Here is a 27,599-nt window from a genome sequence, read left to right on the forward strand (position 1 = left end):
GCCAATCTGTTTGAGGCCTCGTCATGTCATAGCTGTTCTCTGCAACTTGCAAGGATTGTTACTGTGCTCGAAATTTAAATACAGATAGAAAAAGAAACTGAACTTCCTAAGATCTGAAATAAATTAATAGAATATTCTTTGTTTAATGTAATTTGTTCTAAGCAGCCACTGATGACTGAAGAGCAAATGAGGCAGATTAGATTGTGGCTTGGAGAACAGGTGCAGGTCGTGGGGGGGGATGTACATTTATTTTCTTAAATAATGTGTGTGTATTTTTACCTGACTTCCCCTTACTTATAGTGGGATCTTACACGGGAGCGGATTGGTGATTTTCCTCTGTCATCTCTATCTCTGTAGTATGGTATATGTTTACTGAATACTGTATATAGAAATAGTTATGGCCTTTGTTCAATAAGATACAGAAGCATGCACATAACTTTAAGTTTGCAAACAATCCAGCTGAGTTTGATGAAATTCTCATGTGCTTAAGCATCTCACTGAATCAAGGCCTACATGCTTCTCTGTAATTTAAAAATAACGTTTTAAAAAGAAAAATTCGTCCCATTATATAAATAAGATCATTGTGATAATTGTTTCACTTAATGGTATTTTTGTATATGTGGGCCATAGAATTCTTAAACTTGCAGTTAAACTAACGTGGGCTAAGATCTCATGAACCAATCAGGATCAGGCCTGGTCAGCACTTGGATCGAAAACTTCCAGAAAGGGCCTCAGGTTGCTCCAGAAAGCACTGTCGGACACTTGTTCCCCGCCCTGTTTAACAATGGTGCAGTATCCCAACATGATGTTAGGAGCTGGGGAGCTCACTCTCCAGGGCCGGCTCTAGGTTTTTTGCTGCCCCAAGCTCCAAGAGCACAATTGCCCAAACAACAACAACAACAAAAACGCTGAAAGGCTGCCCCTGGAATTGTGCCACCCCAAGTACGTGCTTGCTTTGCTGGTGCTTAGAGCCGGACCTGTCGTTCTCTCTCTGGTACTGGAGGTGCATTATTTTGTAGTTGGCTGCCTTTCAGTGGTGGGTAAGTAAATTCTTTATGTAGGCTGTGAAGCTGTAAAGTGCTGTGGGATGAATCATCCTCCTCATTCTTCCTGCACCATCAGGTACATAAGGCAGAGGTCAAACTCATGTGATAACCGTACATTTATATAGGAACATTAATCAATCATTTATAGTGATCACAGAACACTGAAATTAATAAGATGGTTTAAGAAACAATACATTTTTTTTTTTTTATAAAAAAAATAATCAGGCATGTTCAAAATGTACCAATGCCGGGTTAAAAAACAAAAACAAAACACTTTGTGTTTTTTGTGGGAGAAGGCCTTCTGGATATATACTTGCTACTTCAAAGACAACATCACTCTCTGTATTCCACCATAAAATTTTCCTTTCTCCAGAAAATACTTTGTAGAATACCCGTTATTAATGGAATCTTACTGTCTGCATTTTGGGGTGACTAGATTTACAGAACACATAGTAATGGTATCAAAACCATTTGATGATTTAACTGGGAATTAGACGATTTAACTGGGAATTGGTCCTGCTTCGAGCAGGGGGTTGGACTAGATGACCTTCTGGGGTCCCTTCCAACCCTGATATTCTATGATTCTATGATTCTAAAACGATATTGTTGGCAGCTCATCTTGTGAACACAATATAATACTTTATAATCTTGCCTTGAATGCCACTGTTGTCCTTGTACAAGTTTCTCTTTTTGTGAGGAGCAATGTTTTTATATTGACAAATGTTCTTCTTTCCTATATAAACATGGCTTTCTCTTGATCCAGAGCAGAGGTTTTATTGGTGTTAATGGGAATTGTGCATACAGGTCCAGAAGAGTTAAGACCGGTTAATATACAGTCATTTGTCTCTCTTTTTTGTAAGGTAGTTAATAAACAAATACATTATTCTGGATCATAGCATGCTTTAGACTATAACCGTAATCAGTTTCTGTGGATGGCAAGCACCTTACATTTTTGTATTGTAACCATAAACTTTTATGGTAAATGTCAACTCATTTTCCATTTCCTGAAGAAAAAAAAATGAGATACCAGGCAGGAGCTGAACCTATTCTCGGATGTCTTAAAATTTCAAGCTGGGTTTAACTATGACTGTATTAGATCAGTAATGATATACCGGCTCAATAAGCCAGTATTGGCAGCCAACAGGCAGATGACATCTTTGACCAATTAATTCACTATGAATAAAATCCATGCCTGAAATAGACTCTGATGTGCCCTTGGGCTCAGCTCACAGAGAGGCCAGATTAATTTTTTTTCTTGAGTTGGAATATGCAATAATTGTTGTGTCTCAGCAGGTGGTATGAGTAGTAAATTTATTTTCTTCCCTGTGCTAGTCAAAACATGCTCCTTCATTTTAGGTAATGAACTTTTTGAGTGGAACCTTCCAGGAGTTGCAGCTTTGTTCAAAATTCCAACAAGCCGGGTTGAAAGTAGCTCACTTGAATCTTGATAGTCTTTATAACTAGCATGTCTTTTTATTTTAAGTGGCTTTTTATGTTTAAATAATGGAACTTTGGAAGAACAACCCTCTTCTCATTTTCTCTCAACAGTACTCTGTAACATTAAAATACCTCCATCTCATTGACTTGCCGTTCATTTTGAGATCACATCAGAAAACATCCCTCTTCTCCTTAGCCTGCAAATGTTATTTTTTGTTTCTCTTTTAATACTTTGTTTTTTATTAACTGTGTCATTTAATTAAATGTGAAGCATTTTGGGATGAAGTTCAAATGAAAGATGTTCTTCAGAATAGCATTGTATTTCATTGTGTATTTTAATTGTGTGGGGTTTTTTTTCCTCCCTTAAAGCTTAAATGTGTATTGAAGTACACAATGCAACATTCACACATCTTGTGCAATTAGCCACTGTGTGCAGTGTCTGATTTTAGAAGATATGGATTCATTTACCTTAGGGCATGTTGAAGCTATTCACATAATTTAAATTGTTTTCTGTGCTCAGATTTCTTCTTCTCATACTGTACTTAGAGTAGGTTGGTTGCAGAATTTTATTTTATGTAACTGGATTAGCTGTGCCTGTCTGTTAATACTCTGAAATACTAGGATATTGCTTTATACATGCTGTATTTTCACTTGTTAAATGTTTAGTGAAGTTAGTACCCATGAAAGATGGCAAACAGATGGCTCTGGAGAGAACATGTAAAGCACAAACATTGGCACTATAAGCTTCCCAAACTAGTCCTCAGAAATATGCCTCAACCTTCAGCTGGAGGGGACCATATCCTAGAAAATATCCTAGTTTCAATGGCCTATTCAGTTTGTGGTCTCAGTGCTAAGACTGTCAATAAGGTAGTCCATCATAGTGATGGTTTGGAGATTTACTTATTAGGATTTGGGACCACCTATATGTAAGCTACTGGAGAACCTTCTGATAGTAACAACTTCCAGTCATTCCTGAGCCTGGCCAGATTTGAATTGGTGAGCTAGAGGTGAAAGACTCTTATTAACAATATTGTGACCTATTTAGTGCCACTGCAGTTATGCTTATGAATAAATTCACACTGTGCTATGGGAGAGGAACACATTCCAAGGGTTCAGAACAGTGTGAAGCAGGAATGACAGGTTGTAATGCCCTTAAACTATGCAGGAGTAACTCCACTTCATCAGGATGGTCAGTCCAGTGCAGGAAGAGAAGTGCAAGGTGTTTGGGTACTGATTAAATGGTTGCCCAAGAATTGGGTCCAAAACCAATTGAAATCAGTGAGGGTCATTCTGTTGACTTAAATGAACTTTGGATCAGACCTAAAGAGGGGTTAACTCATCAGCATGTGTACGCTTCTTCTTGGATGTAAGACAGGCCAAAATTTTGGCTCTGTCTACACTGTAGAACCCAATATGGGGAGGATTCAGTGCCAAGTTAACAGTACATTTAGAATGGTTTCTTAAATGTTTGTCTGCGTAAGCGCTGTTAATTATGTTGTGCCTTTCATTTAAACAACAGGGTATAAATAGTAAGGCCACCTATGGGGATTACAGGATTTGTCAACAGCAATCTATTAAAAATTAATGCAAGAAGGGGGTGAAAGAATCTTTTTTAATTTTTTTTTCTTCTTCTTATATGCTTTAGATCTGCTAATCGGATCCCTTTAAAAAAAGAGTGAATGTGTTTTAATGGTTTAAGCAATTAAAATAATTCTTATCTAAAATGACAAAGGTGTCATGGACTTTTTATATCCTCTGCTAACATGTCTGTTTGAATAGCTTCCTGTTGCGGCTGGTTGTTTTAGAAGTCCATAGAGAGTGGTATATTTATGAAGAAACTACTAGAGGATTCTAATTGTCTGTGAAATCTGTTCCACATCAGTCCTTGCAATAGTCTGCAAATTCTAATTTGCACCAAACACTTCAATTCTGAAGAGCCCCAGTCCTGAAGTTATGCTGTTTGGAGGTGTATAATTTCTTTTTTTAATATTCAAATTGCATTCTGGCGCTTGTTGCAGAGGAAGTTTGGCTTTGTTTTCTTTGCCTGATTTGAAGTCGGGGAGCAGGGAAAAGGGAGATTGATTTCTATATGTACCATAAAAATTCGCAAAACTTTGTCTCATAACTATACTGGGCTATCAGATATATATCTACATTAGAAAAGAGGGGATTATTAATTTTATTTATATTTTACAGTATTAAGAGAAGCTAAATTCATAATGCCACACAGCATCGCAATTGTAAACAGGAGCAGGTTTCGGAGCTCTGTTCTGAATTATAGACGTAGTGTCATACTGTAGCTGTATGATAAGCATAAAATGCAATACTCATAAAGATGGGAAGGAAATAATGATAAAGAGGAAAATTGTCTTGGTTAAATCATGACATATATACTGAGTAGGTGGTTGTGAACCTGTGACTAGAAATTTGTGTGATCAAGGAGAATATTATTTAAAATATATACACCATGGGCATATACTGCACTCAGCTACCTCAGTGGCTTGTCTTCCTATCTATCTGCCAGTTGATGCCCCCAGACCCTGATTCTGGCAGCTTGTGGAGTACATAGCCATGAAAGTAACCCATGCACAAAGAACCTAGTGGCCACTTTGCCATCTGCTAATGGATCTGGTGAGAGGGAAGAGAATATGGCTAGACACACTGGGTAAATATGAAGAGTGGGGCAGAGGCGACAGATAATGCCTTGAGTGCAGGGGACTGGATTAGATGACTTCTTGAGGTCCCTTCCAGTTCTATGATTCTATGATAATTGGGAAAACAACAGTAGATGCATGTTTTATTTGCAGGGTAGTAAGGAGATGGTGTGGACCAGGCTGGTTCTTCTTCAAGTGATGGTCCCTATTGTATTCCACTGAGGGCTATGTGCCATGCATCTGGAGCTTGTAGTAGTTGGCAAAGTAGTAGTGTTTGTTGGTCTGCGCATGCGCCCTTGCATTGCCTTGTGATTTCGCCCGAGGTGATAAAGGGTGGAGTGGACGGATCATGTCTTCAGTTCCTTCTCGCTGCCGCATGGTCTGAGTCAGCTTCAGCTTTTCTCTTGTCCTTGGTTACGCACTTTTCAAACTTCCAGAAAAAAATGTTTTTTTTAATTGCTTATAGTTAGGATTTTACTGATTTTTGTAGTAGTTTTAGTGTTCATAATAATTTTTGTAGGATTAAGGACTTTGGGATGCCGCTTTGGCGGTTTCTCCCCATCCCCCAGCACCTGTGTCTGGGCACTGATTATGGCGAAGATGCTGGGATTCAAGGTCTGCCCTTCTTGCCTTCACTCCTTTTCGCTCTGAGACAAGCATTGACTCTATTTTTACTGCTTAGGGGAAGCCCATGTTGCATCCAGGTGCAGTATCTGCCTCTCCTTCCTTGCCCGTACTCGGGAAGGCTGGGCACTATGCCTTAAGAAACATCTCATGGACACTGCCATGGGGCCACAGTCCGATCCTGGCCAGGGACTCCCAACCCCCCCCACCTCCCCGCCCCATACATCAGCCTGAGCATCCCAGGAGTGCGCTTCCCATCGTGGAGTCCCACTCCAGTACCACCAGCACCATGGACCCGGTGCCGGAGCTTAACCATGAAACATGGAAGTATGTGCATAAAGCTCCTCCAGATCCAAGAGAGATGCTGCACAGTCCATGAATCCTGGTTGTGGAGGAGGGGCGGAATCCTTGGCCCACAAGAGCAAGAAGAAGCCGCATTATTCACCCGATCAGCTGGCCCTGGTCCCTGAACCAGCACAGTGTGAATCATTGGTCCCGAGGCAGGCCCACTTACCGGCCCCAGTTCCATCTATGGACCGGGTGTCACTGATGCAGGGGAGAATCGGATGTGCTACTGGGCCTCATGAACTGTTTGCCCTGGAACAGATGAGGTCTCCTCATGTTCTGGTCTGTTCACCTGCTAAGATGGCCCCCTCTTCTACATCAGATCTGCCACCTTTTGGTCATGTTCCTACAGCACGCTCCGTTCTGTCAGTCCCATCGGCGCCTCTATTCGTACAGGACTCCAGTTCCCCTGAGTCTGAGGATTTGGATACTGCACATTGTCCACCATTTCTGTTCCGAAGGAATGACTTCCAGAGGCTTCCGACAGCACCATGGCAGTACCCTCCCTTTCTTCTCATTAGGGTCTGGTGCATGATTCATTCAGCACAGCAGTCCTCTGTTCCATGGTTCCATCATCTTCCTCGCACCTTCCGCCTAGCTAGGTACTGCTTGTTAATCACCCTCAGTGGAATACAGATAGGGACCACACATAAGGGGTGTAAAAGTTTAACCGGTTAACCAATAAGCTTGATGCTTATCAGATTCAGTTAACTATTAAACTCTGCTGCCAGCCCCGTCCGCCCAGGGATCCTGGCTGCCGGCCCCGTGCACTCGGGGATCCCCGCTGCCTCTGCCTCGCCCAGCAGCAGGGATCCCATGTAAACCATGGGGGTGTCGCAGCAGCCCCCGCATTCCTACTTCCCCCGGTTAAACGTAAACGTTTAACCAGTAGAATTTTAATAAGCTACAAAATTACTGGTTTTACACGTTATTTACATCCCTACCACACATCTCGAAGAATCTCCAGTTACAGGTAAGTAACCTCCCTATATTTTCAATTAGTTGAGAAAAGGGGGCGGGAATGGAAATGGGGGCTCTTCTATCACACCCTTGGACCTAAAGCAAGCCTGCCACACTTAACTTTAATACATGCTAATGACTAAGAACTGTCCGTATTCCTCTGCAAAAAACAGAACTGGTAATACTGACAGATCCCTTCTTTTCCAGAAGTTCAAAAAGATGGAAAAGATGTAGTTTAAAGCATCTGTTTCTGTATTTCTGAAGCTGTCACTGAATTCATTGCAGACCAATCTAAATTGAAAAGTGTTGAAAATGCCAGAGAGGACAGAGAGTAACAGAGATATAGAAGAGTTAGATATGTAAACACTAACATTCAGGTTCAACCTGGAGAAATAAAAGCTTAACATTCGTCAAGGGGAAAATATATATCAACTAGTGATCATTTGTGGGAAAGAGATACTTGGAAAGTAGCAATGCCCAAAAGACCTAAAAGTGGAAAGTAAATTGTAGAGCTGGTTGGAATATTCTGGATGAAATTTTATATTATCTAAATACTTCATATTGATTCATTGAAATCACATTTCCTGGAGACCTCAATTTTGACAAAGGTTGCATTTGGAAAAAGAGAGTGTCTCTCTTTATAATTTGGTGGTTAGGCCACTGACCTTGGATGTGGGAAATCCAGGTGCAAGATTACCATGCTCTGTCTGATTTAGAGTGGTCTAAAATGAAAATCTCTGCTCTGAATCAGAGTGGGACTTGGGCAGCTCAGCGTCAAGTCCCTCTCTTCTATTTCCTTGGCCAGTGTCCTAGCCATGAAGGGATGGATGGGCATGCACATAGGAAGGGATTTCTTCTCCCCACAAAAGTAATTTTTGTGGGTGTTAGATTTAAAAAAAAAAACAATTTCTTCTGAAGTATCAAGGATGGAATGGGAAAGTGGTAGGGAGGGGTGGGACAGAGCTCTGAGGTGGCCCTGAGTATTCTCTCTCTCTGAGGTGCTTGGCGGGCTGATTATCAGTATAAAATGCAATGCAAGGTCTTGATCCTGAAAAGCCAAAGAAGTACTCTGTGTCCCCTGGAGATAAGGATTCGTTGGTGCTTTTCTGCCGTCTTACTGCCCCTGATCCTGGGGGACTGCTGGGTCCTCAGAGCAAGTCCGAGCCGAAGTAAATTGCATCTTGGATAGCAGCTCCCTGAGATCTGCTCTTCTGTCTATCGTCATTGGAGCACAAGGGGCTCCTTGCTCCCAGCCCACTCTAGAATATCCCTTTTCTGGTGGCACACTACACAAAGGAGCTGAGAATCTGGCCCAAAAGATAAACAAATCTATTTTTTCTTGCTGGTTATGTACAATGCATTCTCTCTTGCGGTTCAAATACAAGACAGAACAAGGCTTTAAGCAAGCAAGCAGGCTGGTCTGCTGACGGGCTGGTCTCCTGTCACCTTTCCACCCTCTCTTTTATTCTTTCTCTCCCCCCGCGCATTACATACTCCAACAGATAAAAGGAATACACTGGCTTTGTTTAATATTCTTATTTACCAATATCTATCTACCGCATTCCTTGCTCTCGGGCCTTGAGCCCAGTCCTGGGAGGCTTCCCACGGTTCATGTCATCTGGCGAGATTCCAAGGTTCATGCCCTTGAGAGGAGCCGTGTGTGCACTGCTCCTACACAACACTCCGGGTGTGCCCTGAATGTTGCCAAGTGCATGAACCTTGCATGAATGCTACAATTCTCTGTAACATAAAGAATTTTAATAGAATGCTACATAGCTACACTAGCTATCTAAAATACCTTTATAAATGACTGGGAAACAAAGTAAAATTACCCCCTGAAGGGTGCAGTTCTCCTTTTTTGAAGTGGTCCCTTTCCCTCCTTACATAACATTGTTTATTTGGTGTAGGAATGACCCTTTTTGGCAGTCTCTCTTCCCATTTTTACTTGCCTGCACATCTGGAGTCCCATTATTTTATTAGATCATTTGTGTACAGCAGAAGGAATGCTTGTATGAATAGCAAAATTCCATCATTTATTTGTTCTTGATGTTTTCCAACCTTTTATAGGAACACATTTGGCAGCAGACCTGTATAAATAGGTCATAACTCTTAATTAAAATGGGCACTTAGTGACAAATTATGTGTTGGGTTTTGTTTAACAGTGGAGCAGAATGGAGTTAAAAGCTAAAAATTATTGAAGAGGTGTTGATTGGTTCAGCTGTAATATAACTGTAGACTTGGGGTTCCCACTTAGCTACATACACAACAGGTATTTCCTGATCTGTGTTGCAATTAACTAACAAGCAGATCGCTGTGTTATGAATTCTAGATGGCTATTCTTATGCAGCTTTTTCTAAATATTTTACAAGAGACAATGTTTTCCTGCTATTTGTGTACAGAGGCATGAGGACAATTCTGGCAGCAGGATTTTTCTACAAATAAGTCCTATATCGGGCTAGACTGGGATGATCAAGTATCTTTATATAAAATGCTGGATCTGTGTCTGTCTTCTCACAGTGGGTCATATCGTTAGTGGCGATGAGCACTTCCAACACACACACTGAAGTCAACTGAACTAGCAAAAACTTGGAACCATTTGGGAATTGGGATTGGACCAATTTGTTTTCATGTTGCACTGCCTTCTGCTGGATGGAAAGTGTCACAAGGCTCAAAATATAAGAGTTATGTTGCCATCCAGTAAATGCAGGCAACACAGACTTTATGTCCTAATATTACCTACACATGCATGTTTCTTGGTCTATCACCACTGTCTTATAACACATTTTATATGGGCCTTCTACTCTATAGCTTTAGAGTACTGCATTTCAGATTTATGTATGTTCACATGTACTGTGTTTTCATCCCGGGTTTAGTGTAATACAGCAAGACCACTTCAAATTATATGCACTCTAAAAATGAGGTTTTCTGAGGAAAAAATGAGTTGTTTCATTTCGTTACTACTGTTTTTCTTCCACATTCATTGTGTGGCAGTCTTTTGGGGACTTAATCATATTAAATTATCAAATTAGTTCTCTTTTGACATATCATAGTTTAAGGGTAGAAGAGAATGGTACAGAAATGTTAAGGATGGCAACAGCTATAGATCCAATTAGTGGCAGATGAAACTTGATTTTTAGTTTTCAGAGTAGCAGCCGTGTTAGTCTGTATTCGCAAAAAGAAAAGGAGTACTTGTGGCACCTTAGAGACTAACCAATTTATTTGAGCATGAGCTTTCGTGAGCTACAGCTCACTTCATCTCTAAGGTGTCACAAGCACTCCTTTTCTTTTTGATTTTTAGTGGCTACTCAGGGATACATAAAGGGCTATACATATACAAGGGCTAAATTCTCCCTTGTAATAAAGTCATAAATACAATCTTCATCAGACTCATGCCTTAGAGAAGCTCCTCTTGAAATATATCTGAAAGCAAATGGTCATGATCTGAAAGAATAGCTAAATTCCTTTCTTTTGTGACTCCACTGAATTCATGGACTTACTTTGATAATTGATTTGTTTTCATTTTGACTTATTATATATCTAATAGTGTGCACATACTTGTTGTTTGTGGTGTTTCTTCCATGAGGTATTACTAAAACGAAGATAAAATGTGAACAGTTGCATTGCTTTTCATAATATAATGGTAAAACTTTACCCTATGGACGAATTCACAAAAATTTGAAAAGGGGGGAAAAAAGCCACATAAAGTACTGATATTTTGGTTTGTGAATTTCAACAAAGTTCAGTGCATTGATTGTGTTTTTGCCACAACCATGGCCCATGTGTAATCAGAACACATCTAATTTGAACTGCATCTGAAGTCCCCCATCCCAATCTGATCAGTGTAACTATCTGACCAGCAGGTGGAAGCAGAAAAAAAATTACATTCAAGTATGTATCAACACTATCTATAAAAAAACAACTGTTTTTCATCTAAAATTTTGAATAGCTGCATGATGATACATTGTATAACTTTTGTGAATTTCCTTACCAGCCTCTAACAGCCCAATGTGTTTTTTAACAGCTGACTGTTCTTCTTCACTTTTTATGCACCATAAACAATGAAAAAGCAAGTTTGCAGTCAAATTCTGTGGTTTGTTTATTATTTATTAAATGAAGCTGCTGCCCTGCAGAACCATAATACATCACAAAGACACATCTACCACAATCTTGGCTACACAGAGATTCTATTATTATTCCATTCCCCTCTTCTGCAAAGAACGAATGAGCATTGAATCCAGACTCTTTGCTTAACTCCCACCCACCCCATTATTGTAAAGAATAATTTTACTATGTAGATATTTGCCTGTGTGTTATCACTGTAACTATCTGTCTTTCCACAGGCTCCAGAAAAAAATGAAAGCTGTGTAGGTAATCAAATTTTGTATTAATTTAGGCCCATATGCATTGTTGTTCCTGTGAGGTAGAGTGTTGCTTCACACAGATGAAATGTGTAAGCTGTCAAGCCTAACTGATAAGTAGCTCCATCCTCACTGTGGCTGCAACACCGGTGCTCAGTGGTTGAAGGCATGATGAAGTGGAGAGCAAAGGGATAGAATCAGGGGAACAGCTGCTCAGCTAGGTGTGGTCCCTTCTAAATTCCTTTTAAATTCAGTACCACTTGCCATGCCAAATGCATCTTAAGTTATAGATATTCAAGACAGTAGTAATCCTCATTTGTAGCTTTAACAGACCACAGGGAGGGGGAAAACTGCTGGGTGGTCATCAAGGAACTTCATCTTTTTATTATTCCACACCTACCCTTTGTCTGTCTTGTCCATTTACATGGTAAGCTCTTTGGGGCAGGGACTGAGTTTCACCAGGTGCATGTACAGCACCTAGCACAATCAAGCCCCATTCATTCTCAGTTGGACCTGTAGGGACCACTGTACTATAAATAATGACTATCTGGTATAGCAGTGCTGCATGTCACCAGAAAAGCAGAGGAAAACACCATCAAATACTCCATATTTTACATGCTGCAGTGTGGTAACTGGTGGCAAATTTTGACTTTTTAATCATGATTAATGTGTGGTGAGTTAGAAACACTGGATTTACAGTATATGTTTACCTGATGAGTTAGTGGTTAATGTTTGCTTTCTTCATGCTAAACTAAACTCTTTTAGATATCTGCTTTATATCTCAACCATTTGGTGATGGCTTGTGATTCCCAGTACATAATGAATATACATCAGTGTTCATTATTTAATGCAGTGTGGGCAGTTGCTAAACAATGGTCATCCTCAGTTTGTGAATAGAAGTGAAAATTCTCAGTCTGCTGTGAGTCAGTATAATTTGTTAATGCTGGCTAAGTATATATAATCATATTTTTTCCTATGAAATGGTTTAATTTTCCTCTGTTTTCAGTAGATTCCAGGCTTGTAACTTCAATTTGTTGGCACTGTTTCGGGTTGGGAGGTGGGTGAGAAAATGTTACGAAAGGAAATAAATGTATAAGCATATTTCTATACCTACAAAAAAAGAGCACTTAAGCTTTAACATGTCGTACAATCAGCTATTTCATATACTGAAACCTGTTTGAGATCAGATACTTTAAAAAGAAAGTAACAATGTGAAATCTAGAAAGAGAACAAAGGTGTCAAATTATAAAGTCCCATTAAACCAGTGAAATGAAGACTTATTCATTATGGGCCAGTCTGAAGCAGTCACAGCACTAGAATTTGGCAAGCAGAGATGACAAATTTATCTCCATTCACTTTGCAGTAACAGAAGCTCTGTACGTACTTGTTCACAGAAAAAATATCCTTCCTAAATAATGTTTTTAGTCAAAAAACACTGTTTCTGTTGGCTTAGCTGATAAACCCAAACATGGACCTGTGTTTCTCAGACACTTGCTACCAAAGCTGGTATAAATTGCAGGACATGTACCATAGATCTCACCATTGGTCAAAGGATCCTAAGGCTCCTTTTAGATGCTAGGTTTTGAGGTCTCTACTCAGTGTATGTGATAAATATTACATTGTTCAAACAAGCACTTTCAGGTATTCTTATTAATATATGCTTTTAAAAATGCTTCTTACTGCGATTGGAGCTTTAGTAGAATGGCATACCAGTAGCTTTCACTCTTTTCATAAAAAATTAGCCTCCTACCAATGATGAGTTTTCAATTTGTAATCGAGCTAAAGTAAAAGGAGTAATTGGTGAAATGAGTTGGGATGGTTACATGAATATCTATGCATTCCTGCAATACCATCATGCTAACTAGTAATTTTGCCCCCTTTTATGGTGGAAATAGGAAATACTGCAAGTCAGAGATAAGAGTCTACAATGACTCTGGTCGCAAGTTTGAGATATACCACTTGATCTCACTGGTGCCCATTTAAGCTTTATCAGTGTTGAAATATCATATTATAGAGACATTCAGGGAACAAGGCAAAGGGAACCATACAAATTCCTAGATATCAAGGAGCAATGGAAGCTTGTTCCTGAGAAAGGACAGAAGTCATGTTATTCAGCAGTAGGTTTGGTAAAGCTCTTGTAAATTTAATTCAGGGAATACTTCTCTGTTTTGGCATGGAGATAGAACAGATGGTCTGAAAGATATCTTTTACCCATAGTTTCTATATTTCTACAAAATCACAAAAAGGTAGTCAGAAAGTTTTTTTTGTTCTTCAAGCAACACCATTTAAAAGAAAAGTTCCACTAATATTGCATAGGTAAATAGCTAGAAATTCTTCCCCTTTACACAATTCATTTTAAAGCATTGCTTTTTATTAAATGGAACCAAACATATCTAAACATGAGTGATACTTCTCATGTTGGAAATGATGTGCTTTGTTCACCAAGGTTGTGAGCTGTAATTGATCATAGCCAGATCACTTCTTCCCATATGGAAGGGCAGATGTGGGGTCAGCCATCACTTTGATTGCATTAGTACATTTTTTTCACTGGATGTGTCTCCATAGGTCACGAGATCTGCACAATGTTGGGAAACAGGAGTGGAATCCCAGTCTGAAGTCAGGTGTTCATGCCTGACACATGAGCCACTGGGATTCATAGGATTTTGAGGCAGGACGCCTCAATTTTTCCTACTTCTTTCTAGATAGTAAAAGAGAGGAGAGAACACCTCCACTTCCATTGTCTAGGGCAGTGGTTCTCAACATATTTACCATCGTGGGCTGCATCCAATACTATCTGTACGGCCCCAAGGATGTGACATGGGCTACAGTTCTGTACTGATTGGGCTGCAAGCAGCCTGTAGGCTGCAGCTTGAGAACTACTGAGCTCGGGGAATCAAATAACAACTGGTCTAAAGTCATGCAGTGGTCTGTTTATCTAGCTTCACCTTCACTTTCATTGTAGCTTCAATTAAAATGCTGACTGCACACCCAGGATCTGATTTCAATGCATCAATGCCACATTTGTTCACACGGAGTCAGGCTTATTGACATGACATCTACTAACTTGCATCATGTTCTAATGTGCCACAGTCTGATGACTTGGTTTGACAGCAAAAAAGCAGTGAAACTTGAAATGCTCTATCGTAAGCATTCAGCATTTATATAAACTGGTACCTTTTAAAATCTCTTGTTTTACCACAGTGAACGATAGATAGGATTTGTAACTTTTTCAAATGCAGGAGGAAAAACTAAGAGATTCTCTTATCTCCTATACTATTTAATTTTTAGTGGATGGTACCTTGAAGTTTTTACTCAGTGCTTACTCAGGAGAAATTTTCATGGATTTCAGAGTGAGTTTTGATTACGTATCTTGTATTTGGGCTAAAAAATGCAGACTTACCAATAAGAAAGTGAACAGATTTGTGGGATGACTCTGCACTTCGATGATTTGCAAATTCAAAATAACTTGAAACTAAACATAGTTTTTTCTTCACTGTTCAAATGTGGGCACCTAATTTAGGGAACCTGATTTCCACCTTTGGGTGCTCAAACTGACACATATGTGCCTAAGTAGATATTTGGACACCTAATTGCCAGTTTTGGGAACATAAAGGCAGAATGTCCAAATTTGAAACCTGGGCCCAGTAGTTCTAATTTTTTGGATCTGATATATTCTGTATTTTGCAGTATATAATATAAGCTGTTCCTGTTTGTTAATGAGGTATCTAATCATATTTTGACATTTAGATGAGCAAGGAGTGATCTTCATCTGTTGCCTCCACTCACACCAGAACCCAACACCTCTTGAACTCAAAATTATTTAATTTCATGAAGAAGATCACGCCCATCTAAGTGGCTTCATAGGCCACCAAGAACAGCAAGAAAACAGGAACACAAGTAGCATCGTGTTTCCAAGAATGTAGGCCATTCAAGTAGTAGTCCATGGAAACACTGGCAGCAATCAAAGCCACAAGATATTACTGTGAATGCTGCTGTTCCTGGATAGTAAAAGAGAGTAGAGAATACCTAATACCTCCACTTCAATTGTCTAAGGGAATCAAATACCTCCTCTAAAATCATGCAGTAGTCTGTATACCTAGTTTCAACTCAGCTTTGTGATATTAAACTCTCTGATTTCCAATCTGTCATCATGGCTGTTAAAATTTCCTGGTATTTCTATTGTGTATGGCTATAAAATAGTTGTTAAGAAAGCAAAGCCCCAAATAAACAAGTTCCATACTTAGTTCCAAGTTCAGTTGGCAATCGACAACTGCATAACAGTACTGGCTGCCTGGAAGCATTGCTGGAATGAAGTACAGACAAGGAAGTAAGGCACCATGAACAACCAAGGTTCCAAATGGATGCAGATAGTGTTAAATGACTGAGGACTTTGTATGTCTTCTGTGCCAGTTACTGCCTCATCCTGCGTGATGGCCAAATACATGGCAGTGAGATTTTAATAATAAATATAGTGGTGAGTAGCTGATTGCCATTTTAAGTAGCTGGTGGAAATGCATAGCTAATGATTAAAGCAGACACCCTTTGCAAGCCATTTGCTGAGTAGTTTATTGGGAAATGTAAAATGATAACTAAAGGTTGGCAGTGCACCCTAAATTGCAATGACTGGCATTCTTCACCAGTGCTTTCAAACTGACACCTGCTTTAAAAATTCGAAACAACTGAACACTTGCTGGGAATCCTTGTCTGCTGCTGAATGGCTATAGAGAAATTGATAAGATCTGCTACATATCTAACTCACACCAGACTGACAGTTGTCTTGAGTTATTCATAATGATGTCTGTCACTTACTCTTGCTATTGAACAGTCAGTGTTCTGTCACTAAAAGTAATACATATCCATCTAAAGCTACTCACAGAGCAGTGTTAATGTGTGTGTGGGGGGGGAGGGGGGCGGAAGAGAGAGTTGACTTGAGTCACCCAGTTGTGACCATATAATGACTCTGTATACAAATTAGAAGATTTACATAATGCTTATCTAAATTAGGTTGCCATTTTACAATGCTAATTTTCCTGTTGCTTGCTTGTGATCTGAGAACACAGCATTTCAGAAATGCCTATTTTTCACAACTTTTGAAAATGTGGCTTGATGCAGTGCCTCAGTAAACTGCAGGGTGAGCATACCCACTGAGCTTCAGTGAAGGAACTCCAGTCTGATCCTTTTGAACTGCTTGTAAGGTTGATAACTGTGACTGCAGTAATTAGTAACAAGTTGACAGATCTTGATGAAGTATGCACAAGGGACCTGTTCCTTTACCCTCTGGAGGAATAAATAACTGGAGGGTAGGGAACTGAAAAAGGCCCGTGTTTTATTTAGGCAGCTTGGTGCTTGGGAATCTGACTGGCATTTGCAAGATTGAACTGTAAAAGGGCTTGCATTAGAAATGCTACTAGTAGGTAGGTAAAGATGCAGCTGAATCGTGGCGACAATTGCACTAAGAGGAGCAAAAATCCCATGTTGTATGTTTAATAAAAATATCTTCAGTATTATTAAGGATCACCAACATTTTGTTACTATACAGGACACAAAAATAGAGTCCCAGCTCCAGTGAGCTTCCACTGTAGGCAAGCTTGTCAGCCCTTGCTCTTAGCACTCGCATCACTTTTTCATCCATCAAGTTCTAAGAACTTCACATAGGAGGGTAAGGATAATTCTCCCCATATGCTGAAAGGGGAGTGCAGCCCAATCCTTAGCTACTAAGAATGGAGCTCATCAAGTCTCTAAACCTTTTTACATCTCCCAGGAACTGTGACTGCCCTAACTTAGGACAGTGACAACAATCGACTAAGGGCTGATTTGCTAGCCAGGGATTGGCAGAGTGCAGCACATTCCAGCTCCCCTATGCAAACACCCACCTTTCTGCACTCAATGGCCCCAACACACCTTAATAAGACATTGAATTTAGAGAAAGTGAGTGGATCAATTGTCCTGTCAAATAATGATACCTTACACATAACTAACCTTGCATTTATTTTAACAGTTGTAATTTGGAGTGATCATTAATCATCAAATTCTCTGGCTCCATTTTATTCTGAAGTTTCTAATAATTATGCAAAGCATTGAATTCAGTCTAAATAACCTGTCCTATTTAATGATCAATTTTTTAAGATCTGTCAAACAATATATTTTAAAAACCCTGATCAATAGAATTCTAGCAGTTTCTCTGTCTTCAAGTTGTAACTGATGAAGACGTGTATGTTCAACTGCATATCAAACAAACTTGGCACCAAACATTTTGAGGATCTGTATGACTGAAAAACAGGTTCAATGAGAAATGGAAAATGTTGTTTAGAGTGTCTGTATATACATATGGATGACTTAAAAACATGAAAAGCTCACTTGAATACGATGGGTATAACTGGTTGATAATATATCGATTTGTAGAGCACCAATCAAGTGTATGGGCTGAATCCTCAAATTGTTGACTGTCATAGCTCCTGACTGTCAACAGAGCTATGAGGTGGAGATTAAAGATAATCTATCTATGGCCCAACACCTCAACGAATACTTTCCCTCCATTTTTAATAGGGTTGTGATGGGTTGTCATCCTAGGGTGCAGTCTGGGAGCTATGGGAATTGCTGCACCACTTTAACCTTCCAGCTGGGCTGGCCTCTCCTGCGCTGCTTTGTTGGTGACTCACAGACTCTTCAGGCCCTGTTATCACCCAACACAACAGCAGGTGGCACCACACACCCAAACGGAGCTACCTGAGTGCCTTACTCAAAAACAGGCAGGAGACAACAGCCAATTTCCTAGCTCCTCCACCCTGCACCCTTGCTGCTGTATAAACCCCAAACTGTATGGTCTTGCACTGCACAGGGATCTGTACAATGTAAGCGCATAATGTTTGCCCTCCCCTCAATGTGGGAAGGATATGCTCAATACGCTTGTGTTAACCAAACTGTGATTTTTTCCCAGGCGCTTCACTCAAAGGTACACTGGTTTAGATAAAGCAAAAACAAGTTTATTAACGACAAAAAGATATATCTTAAGTGATTATCAGTGCTAACAAATAGATCAAAGGAGATTACCTAGTAAATAAACAAAACCGCAAACTAAGCCTAAAATACTAGAAATGTGGGATATGAATTCGCAATTTCTTACCCTGACTGATGATACAAGCAGGCTCGCAGATTCTCAAGGCTCAAGCTGCACTTGCTTTGCAGCTTGAGCTCCCCACCCGCATTCCAACTCCTTTTCTTTCAGTGCGTCTCTCAAGTGTTGTGTTGTGAGGGAGTGAAGAACAACAGATGATGTCATTCCCTGCCTTATCTAGCTTTTCCAAAGGGCGGTAACTCTTTTGTTTCAAACTTGATTCCCAGACCAGTTTGTGGAAAAATACAGGTACCCAAAATGGAGTTCAGAATCATGTGGTGTGGTCACATGCCCTTGCAGAGTCATAGCAGCCATTACTTACAGGCTGGCCAAAATGTTAACAGGAAGGCTAAGCTATTCCGCAACCCATTGTCTTTGTTGAGGAGCCATTAGCACTGTCTGGCTTCTTCACTGTTGTAGCTGAAAGGCTGACTGTGGGTGTTTTCCAGAGTAAGCCCATTTGAATATAGTCAATATTTATAACTCCAGATACAAAAATGATACATGCATACAAATAGGATAACTATATTCCGCGAATCATAACTTTTCCAATGATACCTTACATGGCCCATCTTATACAAAATGCATCATAATTATGCCATAATCATATCATATATATAATATTACTATGATAAATATGGGATGTAGTGTCACAAAGGTAATGAGGAGCTTAGTGGCAGGGGGAGAACAAGGATATGGAAGTAGAAATTACCCCATCCAAGTTGAAAACCAAGCTCAAATATCTTAATAAAATCAAATCTGGAATCCCAGGTAATCTCCATCCTAATATATTACAGGAACTAGCCCGTAAAATTGCAAGCCTGCTAGAAAGGATTTTTAGTGAATCTGTAAATTCAGGGGTCGTACCCTATGAATAGAGAATTGCAAATATAGTGTCTATATTTAAGAAAGGGGGGGAGGGGAATGGTCCAGAAACTACAGGCCTGTTAGTTTGATCTCAATTGTATGTAAGGTCTTAGAACAAATTTTGAAAGAGAGTAGTTAACGACATAGAGGTAACCAGTAATTGGGGTAAAATCCAACATGGTAAGTCAGGCCAGACCAGTCTGATCTCTTTCTTTTGAGAAGATAACCAATGTTCTTGACAAAGCAAATGTAGTAGATCTAATCTACCCAGATTTAAGTAAAACATTTGATACAGTTCCCCAGGGGAAATTATTAGTTCATTTGGAGAAGATGCAGATTAATACGAGAATTGACAAATCAGTGCAGAACTGGTTAAAAGGGAGATTACAACTGGTCATACCAAAATGTAAAATGTCAGTCTGAGGGAAGTTACTAGTGAAGTTCCTCAATGACTAGTCTTGGGGCCAATCTTATTTAACATTTTTATTAATAAACTTGGCACAAAATGTGGGAGTGTGCTAATAAAATTTGCGGATGTCACAAAGTTGGGAGGTATTGTCAAAATGCAGGTGAACCAGAATGTCATACAAGAAGATTTGGATGACCTTGAAAACTGGAATAATGGAAATTGGATGAAATTTAAGAGTGCAAAGTGCAACATCATGCACTTAGGGACTAACAACAAGAATTTTTCTATAAGCTGGGCCTGTATCAATTGGAGGCAACAGAGGCCGAGAAAGATCTGGGCATATTGGTTGATCACATGATAACTATGAACCACTAGTGAGATGTGCAAAAGGCTAATGCACTCCTGGGATTCGTCAGATGAGATATTTTCAGTAGAAGTAGGGAAATGTTTTTTTACAAGGCACTGGTGGGACCTGGAATACTGTGTGCAGTTCTGGTCTCCCATGTTTAAGAAAGATTAATTCAAACTGGAACAGGTGCAAAGAAGGGCTACTAGGATGATCAGAAAAATGGAGAACCTACCTTATGAGAGGTGACATAAGGAGCTTGGTTTGTTTAGCCTAACAAAACGAAGGATGAGGGGAGATATGATTGTTCTCGATAAATACCTCAGAAGGATAAATACCAGTGAGGAATTATTGACGTTAAGGGCCAATGTTGGCACAAGAACAAATTGATATAAATGGACCATCAATAAATTTACACTTGAAATTAGATGAAGGTTTTTAACCATCATAGGAGTGAAGTCCTGGATCAACCTTCCAACAGAACATCGGGGACAAAAAACCTAAGTGGTTTCAAGGCTGAGCTTGATATTTTTTGAAGGGGATGGTAGGGTAAGATTGCCTACAATGGCATATGGTCCATCTCTGACTGCTATTATCAAAAATCTCCAGTGGCTGGAGATGGGGCACTAGAGGAGGAGGGCTCTGAGTTACGACAGAGAATTCATTCCGAGATGTGTGTCTTGTGTGTCTTACCCACATGCTCAAGATCTCACTGATTGCCAGGGTTGGAGTAAGGAACTAATTTCCCCCCAGATCAGATTGGCAGAGACCCGGGTGGTATATACCTTCCTCTGTTGTGTGGGGCATGAGTCACTTGCTGGTTTGAAGAAGAGTAAATGGTGGATTCTCTGTAACTTGAAGTCTTTAAATCAAAATTGAGGATTTTTGTATCTCAGCCAGAAGTTTTGACCCTACTGCAGGAGTGAGTGGGTGAGGTTCTATGGCCTGCAGTATGCCAGAGATCAGACTAGATGATCATAGTGGTCACTTCTGTCCTTAAAGTCTCTGACAATTTACACCAGTTGAGGATCTGACCCTGTTTCTGTGTCATATTCTCTCCCTGAGGGGTAGAATTTGACATTTATTAGTACCAAAATCTTTCCTTGCTGCCTGCAGACTTCACTGATTATCTCTGTCCAGGACCCTTTTCATTTTTGGTTCTGACAGCTCTTGCTTTTGTTCCCCCCCAAGTTTGGGTTTTATCCACCAAGTTGATCAGTGAAGCATCTGTGGATCTTCAAGAAGTAACGCTTCCTGCTAGTTCTAGCCCAGTCCAGCATGGTTAGAAGGGTACTGGACTGGGCTACAACTAGCAGGAAGTGTTGCTGCTTAATAATTGACAGAGTTCCTTGCTACACCTCAGAATGACACCACTGAGACCGAATCAACTCTTTGGGGCATTGTTTGAGAACTACTGACCTAGACGTGAAAGGTTACCAACTTCCTGAGCTCTCTGTCCTGTCTGTTTGGAAGGAAGACCTTTAAATGACTCAGTTACAGTCTCTTTACTAAAAAGAAAAGGAGTACTAGTGGCACCTTAGAGACTAACCAATTTGTTTGAGCATAAACTTTCGTGAGCTACAGCTCACTGCATGCATCCGATGAAGTGAGCTGTAGCTCACGAAAGCTTATGCTCAAATAAATTGGTTAGTCTCTAAGGTGCCACAAGTCCTCCTTTTCTTTTTGCGAATACAGACTAACACAGCTGCTACGCTGAAACCAGTCTCTTTACTGCATATGTGCCATCTTTTTTTCCCAATAAAACGTAATGAAGATTTCTAACATGCAGAAGTTGTTTGCATACTGCAGTTTAGACCATCGTCTGTCCTGGGGGCTGATAGAATATAATTAAGCATAACATTTCAGTTTGTTAAAAAAGGAACAAATAAAAATGCTAAAATATGAATGAAAGTATGTTCTCAAAATTAGTGGGAAAAATGACATTGCACTTTGGTTTACAAATAGCTGATTCCTTATGAGGAAATGTTGTCTATGAAATATTCTCCATGCAATCTAGTTTCTTTGGAGGACTGTATTTTGATCTTTGACTTTTATTGTTTGACTATAACTATATACTTGATGCACTTCTATCTGAATATACTTCAGCATTAAGTGCTTGATCCTGTAAGGCCCAATATGCAGCCTCTGATCCAGCAAAGCACTTAATTATGTGCTTTAACTTTAAGTACCCGTGTAGTAGTCCCATTGACTTTAGTGCTGCTTAAAATGAAGCATTAAGTGCTCTGCTGGATCAGAGCCCTGGGTACTAAGCACCTTGCAAGATCAAGTTCTGAATGAGCATGTGTGCGCTGTGTAACAATATATTGGCACATGTCTATAAGAGAACACTTTCCATTTTTTAAAATAAGACTTTATGTAAAGAGTCACCGAATTCATTTATTTCAGTAGTAAATGCATGCAACAGCAGAGAATCCAAATATTTCATTCCTTTATAAAACAGTCAAAGGGTAGTTTGAAGAGAAGTGAGCTGTACCATTATCGAAAGTTTTTCCCCACCCATGTTAAATCCCAATAATAACAATGGCTCAACTAATTGTCAGTTAAGCAAGCGTGAGTCTCACAATCATTAATATAAATCTCTATGGGGGATAGGGGGAAAGGACCTTTCAAATAAGTTATTCTTATGTTTAAGAGTCCACTCTCCAAGAAAATGCCAGCATGTTCTAAAAGTACACAGCTTGTGAGGTTCAAAGACTGCTTCACTACTGCCTAGTGAGAAGTTGGGAGCAAAAAATGTTTTGTTGAAAGTTACCTAACACTCAAATAGGTTATTTGAAACAGAAATTTGAACTGTCAAGCACTTTCCAGAATCAGCTGCTTCACCTTTTGTTGTGGGTGCTGCTAGGGGTCAGAATGAGCTCTTTCATCTTAACACAGGTTCCGAGCCCTGCGTGTGGATACAATGAAAAAATAATATGCAAAAATTTCAGATTGTAACTGACAGCAAAATCCTCCCAATTGAAGATCAGTCAAACAGGAAAAAAGGTTACAAAAGTACAAGACAGCCCAGTCAGCCCATTAGCAGTTTGATCCCTGAAGAGCTTAGAGACAACTTGCAGACACAGCAGTGAGCCAGCCAAAAAGCCAATCCAAAAGCAAGTGAACAGCCAACAAAAGTCCCACATGTCATTCTGCTGAAGAAAAATAATTTTCAGAGTTTGTCATCTGGGTCTTGTGATTGCCAGGCTAATCTGTTTTCCTCGGTCCTCTGTTGTTGTGGTTTTTTTTTTTTTTTTTGCCACAGCTAGAGGAAGAAAACGAAAGGAGAGGGATGGCAGGATGGAGCAGGGAAAGCTACGAAATCTGCACTGAAATCTCCTGAATAACTGAACTAATGTACTGTCCTTTTTGTTTTCAAGTTAAAAAAAAATACATAGAACTGTGTCAATATGCAAAAAGTAGCAATTGATGGGCCATGTTTAGCCCTAATATGACACTGCTCAAATCAACAGTACTATAGGAGATTTGGATTTGGCCCTATATGTATTGAAAGGGAAAATACAATGGCCCCCATTTTCTGCTGCTGTATACTTTTGTGTAGACATTTACAGCAGTACAAAGTTGGGGCAATTCTCATTTTTAGTAGCATTTCAAACCTACTTTGCATTGTTGTACATGATGAGACAGAGGGCAAGACATTGGCAAATCAGGCTGAATACATTTGGAAGGATAGCAAATGATATGGAGACAAGACTAACACTGGGCACAGACAATGCATTTTGTCACATTCAGGCAAAGCAGTGGAAAAAGGGGAAGAGGAGGAAGAGTTATATGTTTGATTAGCAACCCTGAACCCTTGAAAATTATTGATTTTAGCCAACACTGTTAGTAGGTCTATACAGCATCAAGTGGCTACAATATGTTTTGTACTTTTTATTTCTGCCACATAAAGTGAGGGTTTCTTCCCCATCAGTACTGGACCCCTTACTTTGTGTATCCAACTCATTGTGTGCAGAGGGAGAGCAAAAGTTTCATTCTTGGATGATTTTTTTAATGATACCTATTAGCCACCATGAATTTATTAATAGAAGCCATTCCACAGTAACGTTGCTTTTGGAAACTGAAAATAGCAGGTTTAGTGTAAGATAGACTCTTATATACAGTATAATTATGTAGGTATTATGAATTTTTGTTGGTGGCAAAGATTACATAATGCAGACATTTGTCATCTGTATCATTGTGTATCAACTCAAAAAGTTGTGGGACAGAAATTTATTGCTCTCTTTGAACATGTAACTGTACTGAATTGCGTATATTACCTGCTCTGAAAGGGACAGTATTTGCAGCATTGAAAATAAAGCCAATATTTGGTCAATATATATATATATATATATATATATATATATATATATATATGAATTAAACACATTTAATACAGGTGGGGGAAGGGTAACAAAATAATAGAATGAAGAACATGGGAAACTTCTGCATTACTTTTATGAATGTATGACTCAGTTTCCCTACTTACATTTGTTTTGTAGTCTACATGGAGTCAAAGGGTTAACTCCTGCCAGAAGCTCTCCACATAGGAGACCAAGAAGAGAGACAATTATCCGAATTTACCCAATCACCTAATACTTCACCAACCACACAGGTTATAAGGACTGTAAAGTAATGTCTCTGGCCCAGCTGGGCAGGCTCCTTTAGCTTGGGGTAAGGAAGGGTCAATCACTAAGGTGGGAAAGTTTAAAAAAAAAAAAAGATTTGGTTCTGTTAAAAAACAACAACAACAACAACAAAAAAACAAACAAAAACCCCAGCCCTGACAAGCTGAAAAAGGGGAGAGACTTGGAGATATGCTTGCAGGCCATTGGAGGTAGCAGCTGCAGCCTTTCCTGCAACCCTAGACTGAAGACTGCCTGGACTAAGTAGGGCCTACTTAACTAATCAAGGAGAAACTAAAAGATTAGGTATCAATCCTGTGTCATGGCTTCTTTTTTTATTTTAATCCATATTTATGACTACTCTGCTCCTGTTGACAATGAAATTATGCCTGGTTTGAAAAGACTGAACTGGTTACAAAGCTCCTAAGAGGGAAGACTCCTGCAGGGAGCTAAGCCAAATTGGCCCTGCTAAAGGGGCCATAGTGTGAAATAGGGTTCTGAAGTCAAGAGACACAGTCTGAGAGGTGGCAGTGTTCTGGGACACCCCTTGATTTGCCGAGGGCCTGTCATTCAAAAGGGTACACTCATGGGACTGCAGATGATACAAGGTATAGCACACACTGTCACCTAGGACCAATAGCAATTGGCAAATATTACTCAAGCTAAAATAAATTCTTCCCTCTCTCCAAAGATCTCAGTACCTCTAGCGTCAAATCGAGCTAATCATGGAATTGGAAGGGACCTCAAGAGGTCATTGTCCAGTCCCCTGCACTCAAGGCAGGACTAAGCATTATCTTGACCATCCTTGACAGGTGTTTGTCCAACCTGCTCTTAAAAATCCCCAATGATGGAGATTCCACAGCCTCTCTAGGCAATTTATTCCAGTGCTTAACCACTCTGACAGTTAGGAAGTTTTTCCTAATGTCCAACCTAAACCGCCCTTGCTTCAATTTAAGCCCATTGCTTCTTGCCCTATCCTCAGAGGTTAAGAACAATTTTTCTCCCTCCTCCTTGTAACAACGTTTTAAGTATTTGAAAACGGTTATGTCCCATCTCAGTCTTCTCCTCTCCAGACTAAACAAACCCAATTTTTTTCAATCTTCCCTCATAGGTCATGTTTTCTACATGTTTAATCATTTTTGTTGCTCTTTTCTGGACTTTCTCCAGTTTGTCCACATCTTTTCTGAAATGTGGCACCCAGAGCTGGACACAATACTCCAGCTGAGGCCTAATCAGTGCAGAGTACAGCGGAAGAATTACTTCTTGTGTCTTGCTTACAGTACTCCTGCTAATACATCCCAGAAAGATGTTTGTTTGTTTTTTTTTTTTTTTTGCAACAGCGTTACACTCTTGACTCATATTTAGCTTGTGATCTACTATGATCCCCAGATCCCTTTCCACAGTGCTCCTTCCTAAGCAGTCATTTCCCATTTTGTATGTGTGCAACTGATTGTTCCTTCCTAAGTGGAGTACTTCGCATTTGTCCTTATTGAATTTCATCCTATTTACATCAGACCATTTCTCCAATTTGTCCAGATCATTTTGAATTCTAATCCTATCCTCCAAAGCACTTGCAACCCCTCCCAGCTTGGTATCGTCTGCAAACTTTAAGTGTTCTCTGTCTGCCATTATCCAAATCATTGATGAAGATACTGAACAGAACTGGACCCAGAACCGGTCGCTGTGGGACCCCACTTATGTCCTTCCAGCTTGACTGTGAACCACTGATAACTACTCTCTGGGAATAATTTTCCATCCAGTTATGTACCCACCTTATCGTAGCTCCATCTAGGTTGTATTACCCTAGTTTGTTTATGTTTATAATATGATACAAGTCATTATTGAGGACATGGCATGAATGCTATAAAATGGAAAGGATCACAGGTCTGCCACTGGAGTTGCCATTAAAATTCCCCCTGACTTGCAGGAACACAGTACTAATTAACTGGGATTCACATAAGAGGATGGGTGTAATTTCAGGCTGCAGAACAGTGCATGGTTTCCCACACCTTCATCCACCCCACTCTTATGTGTGTTGAAGATGTGTGGGGCCTGTGACTTGTACAATCCAGTTGCAGTGGCAGCACGCCAGCTTGCATCATCTACACCAAATCATATACCTGGGGCCAGTGAAGTAAAGAAGATTCCTTCCTTTATATCTTTTCAGGTCTCCATGCACAATAACTTTTGTTGGAGGACATAATTTTGTCCTCAGTAAGGACTGTACATTTTGGCCCTGATATGCCAATTTTGAAATCCCAACATAAAAAGAAAATGTGACTTGTTATGCCTGTTTCTTGCAACATGAATTTCATCATGGCCTAATAGGCTTGTTTCTAATTTTTCTAATCTGGTATTTTACCCCTTTCCTTCTATTACATCAGACTTCATAACTGTGTAATGAGAGCAGCGTTGCTGATTGTGTTTGGCGGTTTGGATTTTGTTAGGATGTAGAAGGACGGAATCTGTGAGTGATATTTTTGTTAAATTATAAGACAGGGCACAGCTGTTATTCTGTAGCAAGTTGCTTCTGCATATTTCTAATAGCATGGCTCTTAGAAAGCAATTTAAATTAATTAGAATGTTTGGGCACTTTTGCGATAAAGACATGGCTAGTAATTATCCAGTGTCTGGAATATCTATGTAGCCGGCGAAGTTAAGTCTGAAAATTATTCTCTCCTAAGTATTTGTCTTTCTAGCTGTATTTCTATTATTGAATTTTGTTTTCCCATAAGTTAGGTAAAAGTAAAGGCAAGTATTTAGCTGGCAAACTTAATGCTAAGGAAATGTGGATTGTTCCCTGAAAACATCCGC

The 27,599-nt window shown here is 39.8% G+C and overlaps 1 protein-coding gene across 3 annotated transcripts in view; it reads left to right on the top strand.

Moving 5' to 3' along the window:
- GRM7 (glutamate metabotropic receptor 7) overlaps window positions 1–27,599 on the top strand; it is a 550,274-nt gene that overhangs the window by 107,732 nt on the left and 414,943 nt on the right. The gene's annotated exons all lie outside the window — the stretch shown is intronic.

This window comes from Caretta caretta, chromosome 7, assembly GCF_965140235.1.
Source record: "Caretta caretta isolate rCarCar2 chromosome 7, rCarCar1.hap1, whole genome shotgun sequence".
In the NCBI taxonomy this organism is placed as follows: Eukaryota; Metazoa; Chordata; order Testudines; family Cheloniidae; genus Caretta; species Caretta caretta.